Source organism: Nicotiana tabacum, unplaced genomic scaffold (assembly GCF_000715075.1).
Source record: "Nicotiana tabacum cultivar K326 unplaced genomic scaffold, ASM71507v2 Un00006, whole genome shotgun sequence".
Classification (NCBI taxonomy): Eukaryota; Viridiplantae; Streptophyta; class Magnoliopsida; order Solanales; family Solanaceae; genus Nicotiana; species Nicotiana tabacum.
Window position 1 is genome coordinate 1,002,501 of NW_027438244.1, and position 20,696 is coordinate 1,023,196.

Sequence of the window (20,696 nt, forward strand, 5' to 3'; positions counted from 1 at the left end):
TCAGGAGCAGGACTAGTGGGTGTATCGTCATCCGGTTGCGTTTCATCAAAATCTATTTCTTCATCATCATTTTCATCAATAGTTGGATTACCATAAAGAGCATTCATATATTCATGGTTTAATTGTTCATCGGGTGCAATATTATGGCAAATTTGACTCTCGATAAATTGTAATAAACTATTATCTCTGTCAAGAATAGCAGGTGTAGGATGGGTAACAGGTTTCGGCCGAGGAGCCGGGGGAAGTGGAGGAGGAATAGATTGGCCACTAGATTCACCACTCTTGGATTTTCCCTTATTTTTACTAAATATTTTTTAGGGAATAAGCCATCTTAATTAATCAAGCAAAGTAAATAAAACAAACAAAACTATAATATTAAAACTTAAGAGTTGGAACGAGTTTACCGAATTGACGAACAACTTGTTGAAAAATAATTATCGTTGAAGATTTCAATTCACCAACTTCACAATTTTGCACAAATTATAACAATTAAGTAAGCAATTATAGAAGAATATTAGAGAGAGATTGATGATTTTGTGAGAAAAATAAAAGAATGAGGGGGTATTTATAGTTGAAAATAGGGGAAAAGTGTAATTATAAAAAGTTTGGGGTTAAAACAAAATTTGGGGGGTTAAATGGCTATTTTGCAAATAGCCAACGGCTATTTTGGCAGACCAAACGACTAGTTTTTAAATGGCCAAACGGTCAATTTTTTTTTTAAAAAAAACATTATCCGTTGGGCCCGTTTAGGACAGCTTGAACCGGCCCACTTCTGAGCCGGTCCCGGTCTCGCGGGCCTCCCCTATGAGACCGACCCACTACCCGGCCCACCACCCCACGGTCCCGGTCCTATCCGGTTAGGACCGTTTAGGCCCACCGTCCATGTGGGCTTGCGGTCCTGAGCCGGTCCCGGTCCTAACCGGCCCACAAGCCACCCCTAGTCGCAGGTGCTACTAGAGGTCCACAGGTGTGAGATAGCTGGGCAGAAAAGGAAAAATTTCGAGGGCTTAATCTCATTTTCATTTTGGGTATTTGAGAGCAAGGATTGAGGCGATAATTCAAGGATTTTTAGAGAGAACTTTGGGGTAATGATTCTTAACTCGTTTATGGTTATATTCCACTAATTTATAGTTGATTCCATCATTTAATTAAGGAATTTGGTTGAGAAATTTGGGAAAAATGGGAGAAGTTCTTCAACAAAGTTTTTGAGTTTTGATTGGGATTTTGATATCGAATTTGGATAATTTTGGTACGAATGAAAGTGGATGAGTGTTCATATTTTGTGACTTCTACTCGATTCCGAGACGTGGGCCCGGGTCAACCTTTTAGGATGATTTTTGAAATGTTTGTTAAAGTCTTGATTTTATTAATTAGATTAGTTTATTATAGTTGTATTTATGATATATAATTATTTTTGGCTAGATTTGGGCCATTCGGAGTCGGATAATCGAGGAAAAGGCATTCTTACGGATTGATTGAGCTTGGTTCGAGATAAGTGGCTTGCCTAACCTTGTATGGGGGAAATCCCCTTAAGATTTGGTACTATTGTGATATGTGAGCGACGTGTACGTGAGGTGACGAGTGCGTACATGGGCTATTTGTTGTAAAACCCGATTTTCACTGAGTAGTGGCCTGTTTTAATTTTAATTGAGTTATACGAGCATGTGTAGTTATCATGTTTAGTCTAATATCCCATGTTTACGTGCTTTAACTGCTTATTTGAATTCTGTGCAACATGCCTAATTGATTTCCTGCTTTTCCTTGATCTTTATCAGTCTTAATTGTAGAATTCTTGCTGTTAACTATTGTATTTATCAGTTTGTGCTGTGTGTTTACTTTTGAGACTACGAGCCGGTACCTCAGGAGTTCTCCCTGCAAATTTTCTTTTGAGACTACGAGACGGAACCTCGGGAGTTCTCCCTTCATATTTACTTTTGAGACTACGAGGCGGTACCTCAGGAGTTCTCCCTGCATGTTTACTTTTGAGACTACGAGGTGGTTCCTCGGGAGTTCTCCTTACATGTTTACTTTTGATACTACGAGGTAGTTCCTCGGGAGTTCTCCCTGCATATTTACTTTTGATACTATGAGGCGGTACCTCGGGAGTTCTCCCTGCACATTTACTTTTGAGACTACGAGGCAGTACCTCAGGAGATCTCTTTGCTTATTTACTTTGAGACTACGAGACAATATCTCGGGAGATCCCCTGCTGTTTACCCCCTGTGTGTTGTACTGCTATTTTTGCTGTGCTTTCCTTTTGTTAAATTCCAGTCTCCTAATATACTGTTATATTCCCCTGCTTTATTTATTATATACCAGTGGGCCTGACCTAACCTCGTCACTACTCAACCGAGGTTAGACTTGGCACTTATTGGGTACCGTTGTTTTGTACTTATGCTACTCTTCTGTACATGTTTTTGTGTTCCGATCCAGGTACTTCTTATCAGCCCCGCTATTAGCTGAGAGTGCTTGCTGCTGTACGGAGACTAAAGGTATATCTGCCGTGTCCGCAGACCTCGGAATCCCCTTCTATTCTCCCCTATGTCAATTACCTTTTGTACTTATTTTTTAAGACTCTGGTGCATAGAGATACTAGTTTTCTCCTGTAGCTTGTGACTTATGATGTTTCGAGTTTTGGGAATACTGTGTATTACTAGAGTATTGGTTATTGTACGTGCCGAGCAGCATTGCTACCAGTTATTTAGTTATCTGTTGTAGTTAGTTGTTAAGTTTTACTTCCATTTTTGTTATTTCCGCATTTGATAGGCTTACCTAGTCGTAGAGACTAGGTATTGTCACGACGTTTTTACGTAGGGAGTTTTGGGTCGTGACATTTTGTGGACAAGTGGCTACATAAATGGTTATGTGGCTTGATCTCCTTAATGACATGGCCAAGTGTGTAGAGCACCTACCAAATGTCTCTTTGCATGGAAAGTTTTTAACAAGTAGATGAACACTTGTCACTTTCTTACACAATACTTACAACTATAAATACTCACTTCTTATACCCTCCGAAAACACACCAAAAAATATTTTTTTCTCTCATGATTGCTAATGATTACTAATCATCACTACAAGCCTTTTCATTTCAATTATGCCTAGCCTTTTGGGTAATCCAATTTCTTTTATAACCTTTGTTTATTTCCTCAGTACAAACTTACTGGTATTATTTAATTTTGTTGATTCATGTATCCTCTAAATAAATAGAGGTAGGCTTGTTTAATCCTGGAGAAACATTTTACATTGCTAAAATAGTTTTTTAGGACAGTGCCCAGCACGACTCAAGCCAATTCGTGTATTTCTGCTCACAATTATTATTGATGTATTATCGTTATTTCCTAGTGTCATTTCCCTACAGATTACTCATCGTTAATGATAGTAGCTACTAATAAATAGGTTCCTTAGTTTGACTAGCTTTTCCAGTGGGGAAAATTCTCAGATTGTCTTAACGTGAGGGAAAGTGGTCGGAGGTGGTCTCAGGCATGGGTAGATGGTGGCGCCAGCAATAAAGGGGAGGGCGAGATATTTTGAAAACGTAATTGAAGAAGAAGTTTTTTCTTTAAAAGAGAAATCCACGTGTCACATATTCATTGGTCCATATTTTGAATTAAAACAAATATATCAGGCGTTTGAGATTCACACACCTTGTTCTTGGAAGAGGTTATCAATTAAGTGCTTAATAGGCACATTTTCACCAAACATTAGGTATTCAATAGGAATATAGGCTAGTTCAAGTGTCTAAATGAACAAATAGGGCAAGTTTAAGGGGCCGGGCCGTATATGTATTTTTATTATTACCATAATTGTAATGACCCGACCGGTCATTTTGAGCTCTAGCAAGTCGTTTGGTGGTTTTAGGCCTTGAGTAGCTTCACTTAAGGTATTATGACTTGTAGGTGTGGTCAGAATTTAATTTCGGGAAGTTCGGGATTGATTTGGAAAGAAAATTCAAATTTCGGAAGCTTTAAGTTGGAATAATTGTTTAAATGTTTGACATATGAGTAAAAGACCTCGAAATAGGGATTTGAAGATTCCAACGGGTTTGTATGATGATTATTGTCTTAGGAGCATGTCCGGATATTGATTTGGAGGTCCTTAGATTATTTCGGCCCCAATTGGCGGAAGTTGGAAACAAGATGATTTTTGGAAAGTTTGATCGGGAGTGGATTTTTTTTTATATCAGGGTCGGATTCCAATTTCGAAAGTTGGAGTAGGTCCGTAGTGTCAATTAGGACTTGTATGCAAAATTTGAGGCCAATCGGACTTGATTTGATAGGATTCGGTGTCGGATATAGAAACATGGAATTTTAAAGTTCATTAGGCTTGAATCGATGCACGATGCATGGTTTTAGCATTGTTCGATGTGATTTAAAGGCTCGACCAAGTTTGTATGATGTTTTTGGACTGATTGGTACATTTGGTCGAGGTCCCGGGGTCCTCGGGTTAATTCCGGATGGTTAACAGATTGAATTTGGCCTTATGAAAATGCTAGTGGCAGCATATCTGGTGTAACCACACCAGCGAGGTTTTGGCCGCAGGTGCAGAGTCGTAGAAGCGGCACCGTGGCCACAGAAGTGAACTTTGGACTAAGCTGGGTGGCCAAATATATGAGTGTATTTTCGCATTTGCGAGCCCGCATATGCGAGGGGAACTCCGCAGAAGCGGAAATCGAGAGGGGTAGCTGGGTCGCCGAAGAGAAGGGGTATCCGTAGATGCGTGAGAGCAGAAGCACGTAGTGGACCGCAGAAGCGGTCGCGAAGAAGCATAAAATGGTCGCAAAAGAGAATTTTGCCTAGTTAGGAGGGAACCGCACATACGATGGATTTTTCGCAGGTGCGGCTTGTGTTCCGCATATGCGGAAAGTCGGTTGGGCAGATTGTTTTAAAATCGGGGTTTTGCTCATTTTCCTCATTTTCTCACTTGGTTGGGGCGATTTTGGAGAGCTTCAAGGGGAGATTTTGACCTAGAAACACAAGCTAAGTGATTCCCACCTATTACAACTTATATACATGGTTTGTATAAGGATTTAAGCATGAAAATTAGTCAAAATTGAGGAGTTTTTTTTGTAGAAAACCTAAAATTTAATAATTTTGTATTTTGGCCATGAAATTGGACATAGAATTAGGAATAAATTATATATTTGAGTTCGTAATGTTATGGGTAAATTTATCTCCAAAAAAAAAAAAATTGGAATCCAGGCACGTAGAGGGTTGATTTTATCTACATTTCAAGCAAAATTGGAAATTGATTAAATTGAGTAATTATGGGTATTATAGCACATTTTGATTGGTTTGCAAATTGTTTGAATAGTTTTGGATTGACGAGCATTGGTTTGATGTGTTAGAGAGGCCTTAGAGTCGGTTAAGGAACTTTGGAGCGAGGTAAGTCTCCTATCTAACCTTGTGAGGGGGAAACTACCCCTAGGTGATATTTATTGTTATGTGCAACTAGTTGTGGGTGCTACGTACGCATGAGATGAGGAGAGTCCGTACATAGCTATAGCATGTTTATGTCCAGGTAGACCTAGGATCTTATCCTGTAATATTTGAATTATTTGAGCTCATGTTGCTGACATTAATTAATCGAAGTTATAAATGAAATTGATTTAGAAATATTTATATGTATACTAGGCTATGCCTTGAAACTTTAAATTTTGGGCAAGTTATTCGAGAATTTGGTAAAGATTATGTTCATGTTATGATCCTGTGATGTATTGTAAACATATGTCTCGTGATTTGGTAATTTCCTTCTCTTTTCTTGTAGAGAGGGCCGAACGCCTCGGCAGTATATAGATGCATCTATAGTTCATGCCGCTCGACCATCGGTAGTGTACAGATTATTCTGGATCGGACCGAACGACCTCGACGGAATCGTGCGTTATATCGCTAGTAATCCGAATGTTCACGAGTTAACCTTTATACTGATGCCCGATATATTATACGGTGTTCCTTATTTATTGATTTTCACTTGATAATTTTTGAGCTGGTAAGGCAGGATACAAGACCGAGAAATTTATACTTTAAAGGGTCGTTTGGTTTGAATATGGTTTATGGCGGGATAAGTTATGCTGGGATTAGTTATCCTGGTATTATTATTTATCCATTGTTTGGTATGTTGTATTAAAAATGATAATTGCATAATTTCTAAGAAGAAGGTATAAGTTATCCTGGCACTAATTACCCCCACCCTCTACAAGGTATAAGTTATCCCGGTACTAATTTTAATCTCGGGATAACTTATACCACATTTGCTAACCAAACAAAGTATTAAGGTAGTATTAAATTCTTATACCAGCACTATACCTTCTTATACCACATACCAAACGACCACTAAAAGAAATAATTTGAATATTAGGTAACTTACAAATTTGCCCCATCATTTTCGTATGTCTTATATCTGTTATGTTTTATTACATTGATTTATTGGACCTTTAGTAAGTGTCAATGTCGAACCCTCATCACTACTTCTCCGGGGTTAGGCTAGATACATACTGGGTACATGTTGATTTACGTACTTATGTGGCACTTCTGCACTAAATGTGCAGGATCTGACAGGTTCATTGATGATCACCTTGGCGCGTAGGCGCACCTGGTGGCGAGACTTCATGTGAGATACATTCCAGGCTACACATCGTAGTCCATCGAGTCTCCACTGTACTATTTATTTTATTCTATCTTATTACATTTGGGACAAATGTTGTATTGTTATTGTACTCTTTAGAAAATGCTCATGTACTTCTGACACCGGGTTTTGGGGGTTCTTCCAGGTTATTTACTATTGAGGTTCATGTAAATATTTTCATTCACTCTATAAAGTTTACTTTATACTATATAATTAAGGAAAATTATGATTTCAAAATATTATAATGAGTAATTGAAGTGGTAAATCACCGTTGGCTTGCCTAACGGCGGCTTTAGGCGTCATCACGACCTATAGTGAATTTTGGGTCATGAAAGCTTGGTATCAGAGCCTTAGGTTCACTTAGGTCTTACAAGTCATGAGAAAGTCTAGTAGAGTCTCGAGGATCGGTACGGAGACGTCTGTACTTATCTTCGAGAGGCTACAAGGTTATTAGGAGCACTCCCCTTCTTGATTCCTCATCGTGCAATTTGATTCCTTTGAGGCTTATACCTTTATTTCATTCATACTCGATCTTATACGACATGAAGTGCTTGTTATCAAATGGGCATCAAGTAGTTGTGGTGGTACTGCAGACATAATGCAGGATGTTTTTCCCTACGTGTTCTGGCAGGCTATTGTCGTCGCCTTGTGGAAAGATGTTTTATCGTTTCAGCTCAACAATTGTATTTTCGATGGTTTTGAGGCAACACACAGATTGCTATGATGTTCACGCATTGTTATCGCACGATGTTGGTGTAATGGTAAGGTGTTCGTTATGTGTTGAGGCAGTGAATAGCTTGAAAAGAGGATTTCTCAGTGCATGATTAAGGGGTTCAACATTTAATTCCACCAGAGGATAGGGAATTGGACTATAGATGTCCATGTTTGGTTGATAAAGTAATGAGACTTGATATTTTTGAGCGTGGTGGAATTTTCATTGTGATGCGGCATCACCGTCCTTGTTTGAACGCATTATGATTTGCCAATGTTACGGTCTTCTTGGATCTTTGCCCTCAGGGTAGGGTGTTGTGAAATGGTGCTTGAGGGGAAGTTGCCAGGGATTGCTGTGTGTAGTGGCTTAGAATCGAATTGGTAATTCTAATGTTGATGGCTCGAGAAAGATGATCTTCTGAGAGGCTTAGAGTTAGTAACATTTTATTTGTTTAGGTGCTGCAGAGATGGATTTCGATTTGATGCAACATTTGAGCAGCAAAGTATGAGGAAAGACGTGGAAGGAAGAGTTCCACGGTGGTTTAAGTGCTAGCAGGTCAAGTATGAGAAGCAGAGGTTGAGAAGTTGCTTAAAGGGGATGGTTTAACCAAAATAGGAGTGGCAGATTAGCATATAGATTCTGTGGTAGGATAGCTCCGTGCCTTGAGAGAGTGCAGAAGGATTTGGGAATTGCGATGGAAGGTGATTTGACCTACGGATTTTACTTGGAGTGATGGTTACTGTACGGAGAAGGATTTGATATGGCAGGAAGGAGTTTGCTTGAAATGAAGAGGGGTGTGAAGATTTGATTATCGTTTTGGATGTAACATGACTTTCGGCTGGAAGGTAATGTTGGACTGTCGGTTGATATCAATGGGGAAGGATCATTCTTGTACAACTGGTGGACGAGTATGGGCTCAGGAGGGTTTACTGAAGTCGTGGTAATTATACCCAGTGCAGCATTGTTGGAAGATATCGATAAGGAATTCCACATGTGGGTTACCTCCTATGAGCAGGTTAGAGGTTGCGTGATGTTGATGAAGCTTCTGCAAAGAATACTACTTACTACCAGTAAGAGGTCAAATATGCAATTATGACCGGTGATTCAGAATGTTCATGAAAAGCTTAACAAAAGACTTCGAGAAGTCTGGAGGGTTAACAGTGCAAAATCATGGTAATTGAGAAAGAGGAATTGTTGTGGGCTCAGCATTGTGTGATGGTAGCTTAAAGCTAAGTGAGGGAGCCCCACCATTTACGATTGGATCGCGTGGTTGTCTGCTTGTGCGGTTTCTGGTTATCGGTGTATTGATGGGTTATTATGACTAAGGAAAGAAAACATCAGGGGTAATTCGAGCAAAGAAATTGATAAATGTGCACTATATTTCGCCTTATCGATTCATGTACAGGTTTTGGGAAGACTCTGAGTTATGCTTCTTGAGGATGTAATGTACAAGAAAAAGAATTCAACTAGTCATATTCGGGATCAGGTCAAAATGGGTGACTCTCAACAACGGTCCTAGTGGTTTCAAGAATTAAGTGCAACGCCTAAGGACTTCGGGTCTGTTGTGTGGTTAAGGATCGAGTTTTCACAGTGGATTATGAACGGGACTTGGAATGTTCTATGTTATCATCGGGTATGAGGTGCCGTATTAGAGGAAAGGAAGAAATATCTTCGGATTTGCAGAAGGTCTTGGAGAAAGGGCGTACTAGTTAGAGATGCTATTGTGCACATAAAGAGGTATGAGATGAGTCATGGGTATTAAGACGATGTGGTCCCGCGATTTAGGTCACTCGGGATGAGTGTGGATCAGGTTCGTTATGTTGTGAACAAAGCTATCATATTTCTAAGTTAGGTTAAGGGTAAATTGAAAGAAGTTGCGTCAGTTAGTAATGACTGAATCAAAATGATTGTGGCTAGGATCAGTTCCTTCGTTATGTGAAGTTACACATGTGGTTTGTGGTTGTACGCGTGGTCTTGACAGCCATCATGACCTGATTGATTTGGGAGGTATTTGATTCAAATGGCTTTGTTGTGTAAATGGATTCCGGAAGAGTTATGCTAGTTTAGATCACGGTTTGAGGTTGTGTTTTCTGCGATTTTGGAATTCAGTTGTGTGTCGCATGGGCTCTTCGTAAATGAGCTAAGTGAAAGGTTTCTAGCCGTTGAAGTGTTATTCTACTAGTACTTCAGGGGTGATGATGAATTCGTGTATTCTTGCGTAGCGGCATGATAAGTATAGTGGGCGCAATGGGAATTTGTGAGTTGAGGACCAAGGTTGCAGTTCGGTGTTGACAAAAAATGTCATGATCTAGGATGAGCAAGGAAGAATTTAGATGTTCAGAGTAAGCTGACATTTTCTTTAGTGTCACCTGAGAACGATGTCAGGTGTAAGAGGCTTTGTGTATTGATTTGCGGATTCTTGATTTTCTTTACATAATCAGTACGGTGGATGGTGTGGAGGTGCAGACTTTTCTACCTAGTGTAGAAGGTCGTGAGAGCGTGTCCCGCGGGGAATTTTTATAAATGTAACATGTTAGTCACTTGATTGCTAAAGATTGAAACCAAGAATGGAGATTCTGGTACTATCGCCAATGTGAGAGTTTATGCCTGAAATGCGCTCTATTCATTTGGTTGTGGACTATGGGAGTTTGTTCCGGATTGGGCGGCTTCTCTTGTATGTCATGAATAGGGCCATTGTGGATCCTTGAAAGGTTGTTGGCCCAGTATGGTACAATCAGAACCGGCTTGAGGTCCATTGGTGGGTCTAATGTGAATGTGTGCTCTACGTCAGGTTGGATGTGTTCATTCAGCATAGTGGTGCTTATGGATGAGTCTTCAGGCGTTGGATGTTATTCCCATCGTCAGTTGTTTCATATAATACGCTATTGTGCCATGTGGGTTGTGAGACGGCCTGATTATTCGCACAGGTATTGTGGTCCCGTGTAGCTTGTGGTATTATATGATTAGGATGGCTCTTAAGATGCAGGTCAATCATTGTACCTTAGTCGTTCTTGGGTTTTGTAGTGTATGGCGCTATTCGTCTCCCCATGGTTGTATTTTCGCACTTGGCGTGCATATGGTCAGTATTAGAGTATTTCGTATGTATAAGCATTATGGCTTGATGGGTATTTCCTTAATTAATGTTATGTGTGGATCGGGTGGCATGTCGCCACGGGTACGTTATTCGGATCGGGTTGCACGCCCCAACGGTATCATGTTTGGATTGGGTTGCACGCCGCAACAGTGTTATGTTGAGTACGGTTCCCTATATATAATTCTTTTCTAGAGTTCGTTCTTCCTATGTATCACATTCGATTTGTATCTTGTTGGCGCGTTGGCGCGTTATGGGCGTCATATAAGGTTTTTGGCAGTGTTTGAGATGCTTATTGCCTGAGCAGCTTGTACCGGGTGACACGAGATTATTGGACTTGAAATTTGTGCAATCAGATTTATATAAGGTACATTAAAAAGGAAATATCGTTATTCAGTTCAAAATGAGGTAATGGTTCTTGTCAGGAGGAGAGACTCCATGAATTATTGATTCAGCGGGTGGTTATGAATTTCTACATGTCTCTATCGTGGCAGTATTGCGAGAGTCGGAACATGATTTATATGTGTCATGAGATGTATTGCGAGTATCAGATTCGTGAAATTTCAACTTTGGTGATCGGAGGATGTTACTATGGGCAACCGATTTAGGTGGTGCATGGTGTGATCTCAGCATAGGTGCATGATCATGTTTTGGTACAGTGCGTGGTGATTGGTACGGTGTTCGTATGTTAGAATCAGGTCTTGTAAAGAGATTCGGAAGTTGGAACTTGGTTCTAAAGCTTGTTAGTTAAGGTTATAGGGAGGATTTCCAGTCTGGCTCGAGCTAGTGTGTTAAACTGGAATGTGGTGGCCCGGGTAAATGCACGAGGTGTTAAACAATTATTTTGGACAACTCCGGAACAGTTCTTAGCACGTTCGAGGACGAATGTATATTTAAGTGGGGGAGAATGTAATGACCCGACTGGTCGTTTTAATCTCTAGCATGTCGTTTGGCTGTTTGAGGCCTTGAGTATCTTCACTTCAGGTATTATGACTTGTATGAGCTGCCGGAATTTAATTTTGGGAAATTTGGGATTGATTTGGAAAGAAAATCCTAATTTCGAAAACTTTAAGTTGGAAGAATTGACTAAGGTTTGACCTACAAGTAAATGACCTCGGAATTGGAATTTAAAAGTTCTAATGGGTTCGTATGATGATTTTGGTCATAGGAGCGTGTCCGGATGTTGATTTGGAGGTCCGTAGGTTATTTCGGCGCCAATTGGCAGAAATTGGAAATTGAATGATTTTTGGGAGGTTTGACCGGGAGTGGACTTTTTGATATCGGGGTCGGATTCCAATTCCGAAAAATAGAGTAGGTCCGTTGTGTCAATTAGGAATTGTATGCAAATTTTGAGGCCAATCGGACTTAATTTGATAGGGTTCGATGTCAGATATAGAAGTATGAAGTTTTAAATTTTATTAGGCTTGAATCGATGCGCGATTCCTGGTGCGGTTTTGAGGACAATCGGACTTAGCCGTAGCTGCAAGGTTTTGACCGCAGGTGCGGAGCCGCAGATGCGGCACTATGGCCATAGAAGCAACCTTTGGACTAAGCTGGGTGGCCGTAGATGCGAGTGTATTTTCACATCTGCAAGCTCGCAGATGCGAAGGGAGTTCCGTAGAAGCGGAAAACCAGAGGGGGCAGCTAGGTCACAGAAGCGGAGTGGTATCCACACATGCGTGAGCGCAAAAGCGCATGGTGGACCCCAGAAGCAGTCCACCAGGAAGTTCGTATGATGTTTTAGGACTGATTGGTAAATTTGGCCGATGTCCAGGGGGCCTCGGGAGGATTCCGGATGGTTAACAGATTGACATTGCCCTTATGAAAATGCTGGTGGCAGTATATCTGGTGTAACCGCACCTGTGAGGTTTTGACCGCAGGTGTGGAGCCGCAGATACGGCACTATGGCTGCAGAAGCGACCTTTGGACTAAGACGGGTGGTCGCAGATGTGAGTGTATTTCCGCATCTGCGAGCCCGTAGATGGGAAGGGAACTCCGCAGAAGCGGAAATGAGAGGGGCAGCTAGGTCGCAGAAGCGGATTGGTATCCGCACATGCATGAGCGCAGAAGCGAGTGGTGGTCCCCAGAAGCGGTCGTGCAGAAGCGTAAAATGATCCGCAGAAGTAGATTTCTCCTGGCTTGGATGGAACCGCACCTGCGATGGATTTTCCGCAGGTGCGGAAAGTCGTTGGGCAGATTATTTTAAAATCGGGGTTTTGCTCATTTTCTCACTTGGTTGGGGCGATTTTGGAGAGCTTCAAGGGGATATTTTTACCTAAAAACACAAGGTAAGTGATTCCCATCTATTACAAGTTATATACATGGTTTGTATAAGGGTTTAAACATGGAAATTAGTAGATATTGTGGGGGGTTTTGGTAGAAAACCTAGAATTTGATAATTTTGGATTTTGACCACGAAATTGGACATGGAATTAGGAATAAATTATATATTTGAGTTCGTAATGTTATAGGTAAAGTTTATCTCCAAAACAAAATCGAAATCGGGGCACGTGGGCCCTAGGGTTGATTTAATCGACTTTTCGAGCGGAATTGGAAATTGTTTAAACTGATTAATTATGGGTATTATAGCACATTTTGATTGGTTTGAAAATTGTTTGAATAGTTTTGGATCGACGGGCATTGGTTAGATGTGTTAGAGAGGCCTTGGTGCTGGTTAAGGAACTTCAGAGTGAGGTAAGTCTCATGTCTAACTTTGTGAGGGAGAAACTACCCCTAGGTGATATTTATCGTTATGTGCAACTGGTTGTGGGTACTGTTCACATGAGGTGATGAGAATCCGTACGTAGCTATAGCATGTTTATGTTCGGGTAGACCTAGGATCTTATCCTGTAATATTTGAATTATTTGAGCTCATGTTGCTGACATTAATTAATCGAAGTTATAAATGAAATTGATTTAGAAATATTTATATGTATACTAGGCTATGCCTTGAAACTTTAAATTTTGGGCAAGTTATTTGAGAATTTGGTAAAGATTATGTTCATGTTATGATCCTGTGATGTATTGTAAACACATGTCTCGTGATTCGGTAATTTCCTTCTCTTTTCTTGTAGAGCGGGCCGAACGCCTCGGCAGTATATAGATGCATCTATGGGTCATCGTGCCACTCGTCCCTCGGCAGTGTACACATTATTATGGATCGAGCCGAACGACCTCGGCGGAATCGTGCGTTATATCGTTAGTAATCTGAATGTTCACGAGTTAACCTTTCTATTGATGCCCGATATATTATACGGTGTTCGTTATTTATTCGAGATTGGCGCTTGATAATTTCTGAGCTGGTAAAGAAGGATACAAGACCGAGAAATTTATACTTTAAAAGAAATAATTTGAAGATTAGGTAACTTACAAATTTGCCCCATCATTTTCGTATGCCTCATATTTGTTATGTTTTATTACATTGCTTTATTAGACCCTTAGTAAGTGTCAATGTCGACCCCTCATCACTACTTCTCCGGGGTTAGGCTAGATACTTACTGGGTATGCGTTGATTTACGTACTCATGCTGCACTTCGTCACTAAATATGCAGGATCTGACAGGTTCATTGATGACCACCTTGGCGCGTATGAGCACCTGCTAGAGAGACTTCATGTGAGTTGCATTCCAGGCTACGCATCGCAGTCCATCAAGTTTCCACTGTAGTATTCATTTTATTCTGTCTTATTACATTTGGGACAGATGTTGTATTGTTATTGTACTCTTTAGAAAATGCTCATATACTTGTGAGACCGGATTTTAGGGGTTCTTTCAGGTTATTTACTATTGAGGTTCATGTAAATATTTTTATTTACTCTATAAATTATACTTTATACTGCATAATTAAGGAAAAGTATGATTTTAAAATATTAAAATGAGTAATTAAAGTGGTAAATCACCGTTGGCTTGCCTGACGGCGGCGTTAGGCACATCACGACCTATGGTGGATTTTGGGTCGTGACACCTTGGTATCAGAGCCTTAGGTTCACTTAGGTCTCACGAGTCATGAGCAAGTCTAGAGAGTCTCGCAGATCAGTACAGAGACGTATGTACTTATCTTCAAGAGGCTATAGGGCTGCTAGGAGTACTTCCCTTCTTGATTCCTCGTCATGTGGTTTGATTCCTTTGAGGCTTATGCCTTTATTTCCTTCCTACTCAATCTACAAATTGAGGATCTTTTCTTCTCATTTAGTAGTATCCACAATGTAGCCATAAGAGTTTGAGAGTCTTATTTATGAGGAGAAGTTTTGGAACAAGTGTTAGCCTGCCACTTGTGTGTGCCTATTTGTGAGGTTGTTCTCTCGATATTTTTTACTTTATTTTATATATTGGATTGCTCATCTCTGGCTGTGGACGTAGGTCAATTGACCGAACCACGTTAAATGTCAGTATCTCTTTTGGTATTTTCTCTTTTGTTGTTTGATTTATCGCCATTTAAGGTTTGGTTTATTAGCTTCCACATGACACTTGATTATTTCGGCCCTACGACTATCTCTAACCCTTGCCAACATTTTCTCCTTCAAAATGGAGTAAAGTTACTTCATCCATTACTCATTTTTTACTCCATAAAAGTATATTCCATTTTATATTCTTCTCTCTCTTCAATATTATATTATTATCTTTTATTTAAATTTTATTTTCTTATTTCTATTATACCATAAATTTTAAAATAATATAATTTGTAAGTAAATATTATAGATGATATATATTAACGGATAATTCAAATAAAAGTGAAATCATTGAGATACAAGATAATTAAATACATATTATATTATGGTAAAATTCTGATTAAGTATTACATAAATATTCAACTTAATTCCACCTCTAGTATGCTCCCATAAATGATCTATTAATGCATTACGAAGTGCAAAATGAGCATCTTTTTCCTTAATTCTTTTGTGCCGAGCTAAAAATTGTTCAAATCGGTAATTTTCATCTACTACCATTTCTACCGTTGGGGGTTGACATTCCCAATCATCTTGAATTGGTTCATTAAGATCACGCTCATCCTCGACCATTAATGTATTTTCATTTATTGTATTTTCAATTTTCACTTTTCAATTTTAGCAACATCTAATATTTTATATTCGCACCTTTCAATTTTAGAAACATCTAATATTTTATATTTGCACCATTCAATTTTTAGATGATTATATATTTTTTTATACAATTATAACTTATAATAAAACTTATAATTTTACATAAAAATAATAAATGCACGAAAATTAATTTATCAAAATTATACGCCAAAGATGTAAAATTAATATTATAAAGATATTACATAAACATAATTAGGTATATATAAAAAGATAAATTTAAAAAGTTAAATAATAAAAATAATAATAAAGTAAGGATGAATAGTTAAGGAGGAGATGAATAATGTCATTCTAAATTTGGAGTAGCACTATTCATCTCCCATTTTTCAGTAAAAAATGAGGGAGCATTGGAGCCACATATTAGCAAAAAATGACTGCATTTTAGAGAAATGAGTGAGCGTTGGAGATGCTCTAACACTTTGACACAAATTTGACTAGAACGTACCAAAAAATAAATCAGTGGGCAGAGTTTTGCAAAGCACTGCTTCTGGAAGCCAAATGGGATTCAAAGGGTTATACACTATCATTTTTGGAATATTTAGATAATGAGTGGAAATCATCGGGAGGCAATGTGCTCTCTATTCATGTAATTCTTGGTTTAGCTCTAGATTTCTCACAAGTTATATGGAGAATAAACAAGACCTTATATACTATTCCTCCCTTATAATCCGACTCTGTAATGACCTTGGGACTTCATGCCACGATCCAATTTCACCTATAGGTCGTGATGGTGCCTAACATCACAGCTAAGCCAACCTACTAGTGAATTAAACATATATTTATCCTTTTATTAATTTTTCGAGTAATTCAACTCTTCTCACTTGCAATATTTAAGAAAATTTAAAGGTTCTAATTAAATAAAAACCAAGAAAATATTTAAATCCACATTTTTACTAATGTGTGTGCTAAGACATGGTGTCACAAGTGTATGAGCATCTAGTAGATTATACAAAAATTCTAAATAATATCTGAAATAAAGTAGACATAATACAAATACAAGGAAAGGCACTAGTTGCTGCAGAACGACTCATAAAGGAAGCTCACCACTAGGCCTCGGGGTAGCGTGGATGCATACCGGTAGGACCACCTAAAGCACCTGTCTCAGATCCTGCACAAAAAGTGCAGCAAGCATAGCATGAGTAGGTAAACAACGTGTACCCAGTAAGTATCAAGTCTAATCTCGAAGAAGTAGTAGTGAGAGGTCGACTTTGACACTCACTAAGGGCCAATGATATTAAAATAGAAATATTTAAATAAACATGATTTATTTGTACAACAATAATTTTCTTAACATGCAGAAATAATTAATTCCTTAAATTTCAATAATTTCCAATTTATCAACTAACATCACAAGCTGCAATAAAATATCAAAGTATCATGTAATTATTATTATTAGGCACAATTTCTGCCGAGGTCGTTCAGCCTGGTCCAGAGTCTTGTGTACACTACCGAGGGACATGCTGCACGATCCATAGATGCATCTATACTGCCGAGGCATTCTGCCCGCTCCACAAGAAAGTAGGACATTTTCTTATGAACCTCCGGAAAGAGAATTTATTATAAGGCTAACACATAAGGATGTATAATTTCTATTAACAGTCAAATAATTTGTACAAAAATTCAAGTATGCAAAGTTTCAGTTTTTTACTATTTCTTCTAACAATTCACAAATATAATTCCAGTACTTTAATTAAATAAAAGATGCAATTATCACAAGTAATTCATGATTTGAGTCCTAAACTACCCGAACATAGCATAATTAGTAGATACGCACGGACTCTCATCACCTCGTGCATACGTAGCCCCCGTAATTGGCAACAATTATTACTTTAAATCACCTATGGGGTAAATTACCTCTTACAAGGGTACACAAGAGACTTATCTTGTCTCAAAGTCCACTTAATGTCGCGTTAAAGTCTCAATTCGATCCCGAAAAATCCGAAACTATCCAAATATTATACAAAATAATTAATAAATACTCAATAATTCGAAATTAGACTATTAAATTAATTACCCGACCCAAAATGGTAAAATTCCTAAATTTCACCCCTGGCTCACATGCCCAGATTCTGGAAATTTTCGGAGGAAAATGTTACTCATAATCTCAAGAACTCAAATATATAATTTCCATCCAATTCCATAATCATTTTCGTGGTTAAAATCTCACTTTTACCAAAACCTAGGTTTTTCATCTAAACCCTTGATTTCTACAATTTACAGGTTATAATCTACCTATAATCTATGTATTTAACTCAAAGTGTGTAGAATTAACTTACCTTCAAGTTGCTAGTTGAAATCCCCTCCCAAAAAGCTCCAAAATCGCTCAAGAATGAAGAGAAAATGGCAAAAATGGTTGTTTTCCCGTTCCTTTAAACGTTCTACCCAAACAACCCTCTCGCTTCTGCTGCTCCATATATGCGGAAAAGACATCACAGATGCGGCTCTCCCCCTTAGCCGGCTCGCCTGCTTCTGCGGCTCGTCGCTCGCTTCTACGAGCTCGCACCTGCGGCTGCCCACGCTGTCACGACCCAAAATCCATAAAGGCCGTGATGGTACCGGACACCATTGTCAGGCAAGCCAACAATAATTACTTAATTGGGTTCTCATTTTATTATTTTTGAAATCATATTTCCTTTAATTAAATAGTAAAGGATGAGGTTTATAAAATAATAATAATATTTTTTAAAAAAAATAATTCCAATACAGTGCAACCCATAATCGCCAAAAATTCGGTGTCACAAGTGCTTGAGCATTAACTAGGAATATAAAATAAAATAGAACAGCTGTCCGGAATATAATTTGGACAGGAAAAATATAAATACTCTGAAGGAGACTCTGCTGGATGCGGACTCGTAACGTGGAATGCAGCTCACCTAAGTCCCCGCAATACCGCGCCTATGCGCCCACAAGGTGACTAGACGTATATGCACTTGCACAAAAATGTGCAGCAAGTGTAGCATGAGTACGTAAATCAACGTGTACCCAGTAAGTATCCCACCTAACCTCGAAAAAATAGTGACGATGGGTTGACTTCGACACTTACTAAGGGCCAACAATATGATAATATGAAATTCTAATTAAGCATCATATATATAACAATAAAACTCCGAACAAGAAATAACTGAACAATTCATATCATATTTAAGAACCCTAATTACTTCCTTCATTTAAAACAAATAATCTTTCAAATAATGAATTTATACCAATTATAAAAGGAACTTCCACTTCTATTCTCACACATGAAAACCACCGAGGACGTTCGGTCCGATCCAATATAAATGTAAAATGTGCACTGCCAAGGTCGAACGACGCAAACCATAGTTGCATCTATTACCCCCGCTCGCAGATCATACATGCGACGCGGTCAAATATAAATTATCAATAAATCATAACTCTTTCTTGATTCTTTTCAAAACAAAGATAATTCAACTTGAAGCTTTTAAATCCTTAAAATCCTCAACTTAGTTTCATTTTATACAATTAACAAATATAATCAAATAACGGTGTCCACAAAGCATGGTGTAAACCTAAAACTACCCGGACATAAAGAAGGATAATAGCTACGTATGGACTCTCGTCACTTTGTGCGTATGTAGCCCCCATAAATAACAACATGTATTAATTAACTCCACCTATGGGGTAAATTCCCTCTTACAAGGTTAGAAAAGAGACTTACCTCGCTCCGAAGTTCTATCACCGAGTCTCAAGGCCTTCCCATAACTCAAATCGATGCCCAACGCTCCAAAACTAGTCAATAAACGTGCAAATCCATAAATATACACTATAATACTTATTATAATCCAATTTATAACAATTCCTAACTCCGTTTGAAAAGTCGATAAAATCACCCTCGGGCCCACGTGCCCGGATACCGAATATTTTCGAAGATAAACCTTACCCATAGCAGTACGAACTCAAATATATAATTTATTCTCAATTTCATGCCCAAATTCGTGATCAAAATCCAAGAATACAAATTTCTAGGTTTTTCTTCAAAATCCCAAATTTCTACAAATTTTCATGCTTGAATCCACGTAAAAACCATGTATTTAACTCAAAATGTGAAGAAATCACTCCAAAGTGCTCCAAAACCGGCTCCCATGGACGAAATAAAGTGACAATAAGACAAAACCCTGTTTTATAAAACCATGTCTCTTGCACCTGCGCTCATGCAGGGACGCCCAATCTTCCGCATCTGCGGATTCTGGGCTGCCCTCTATTTCTCGCTCTTGCGGCTCGTGGCTCGCTCACGCAGGATCGATTGCACCAGGTATCAGCTGCCTCAATATTTTCCTTAGTCCAAAAATCGATCTGTTAAGTATCCGAAACTCAATCGAGGCCCCCGGGACCCCGTCAAATCACACCAACCAGTCCAATAACATAACACGGACCTTCTCGAGGCCTCAAATCACATCAAACAACATCGAAATCACGAATCACCCTCCAATTCAAACTTAATGAACTTTGAAATTCCAAACTTCTTCAATCGATGCCGAAACCTATCAAATCACGTCCGATTGACATCCAATTTTGCACACAAGTCATAATTGACATTACAAACCTACTCCAACTTCAGGAATCGGAATCCGACCCCGATACCAAAAAGTCCACTTCCCGTCAAACTTCTCAAAAACCTTCAAATTTCTAACTTTCACCAAATGACCCCAAAATGACTTACGGGCCTCCGAATCTACTTCCGGACATTCTCCCAATATCAGAATCGCCATACAGAGCTATTCCCAATCTCGAAATCCCAAACGGACATCGATAACATTGAAATGCACTTCAACCCAAATTTATGAAATTCTTTCAAAATGCCAACTTCCACAATAGGCGCCGAAATATTCCCGGGTCATACAAAACCCGGTCCGGATACACGTCCAAGTCCAAAATCATCATACGAACCTATTGGAACCTTCAAATCCCGATTTTGAGGTTGTTTACTCAAAAATCACCCTTTACACAATTCCTCCAACTTAAAGCTTCCGAAATTAGAATTTTCTTTCCAAATCAACTCCAAACTTCCCGAAATTAAATTCAGACCATGCGTACAAGTCATAATACCTGAAGTGAAGATGCTCATGACCCCAAACCGCCGAACGATGCACCATAGCTCAAAATGACCGGTCGGGTCGTTACAGTCTCTCTCACTTAAACATACATTCGTCCGCGAACGTG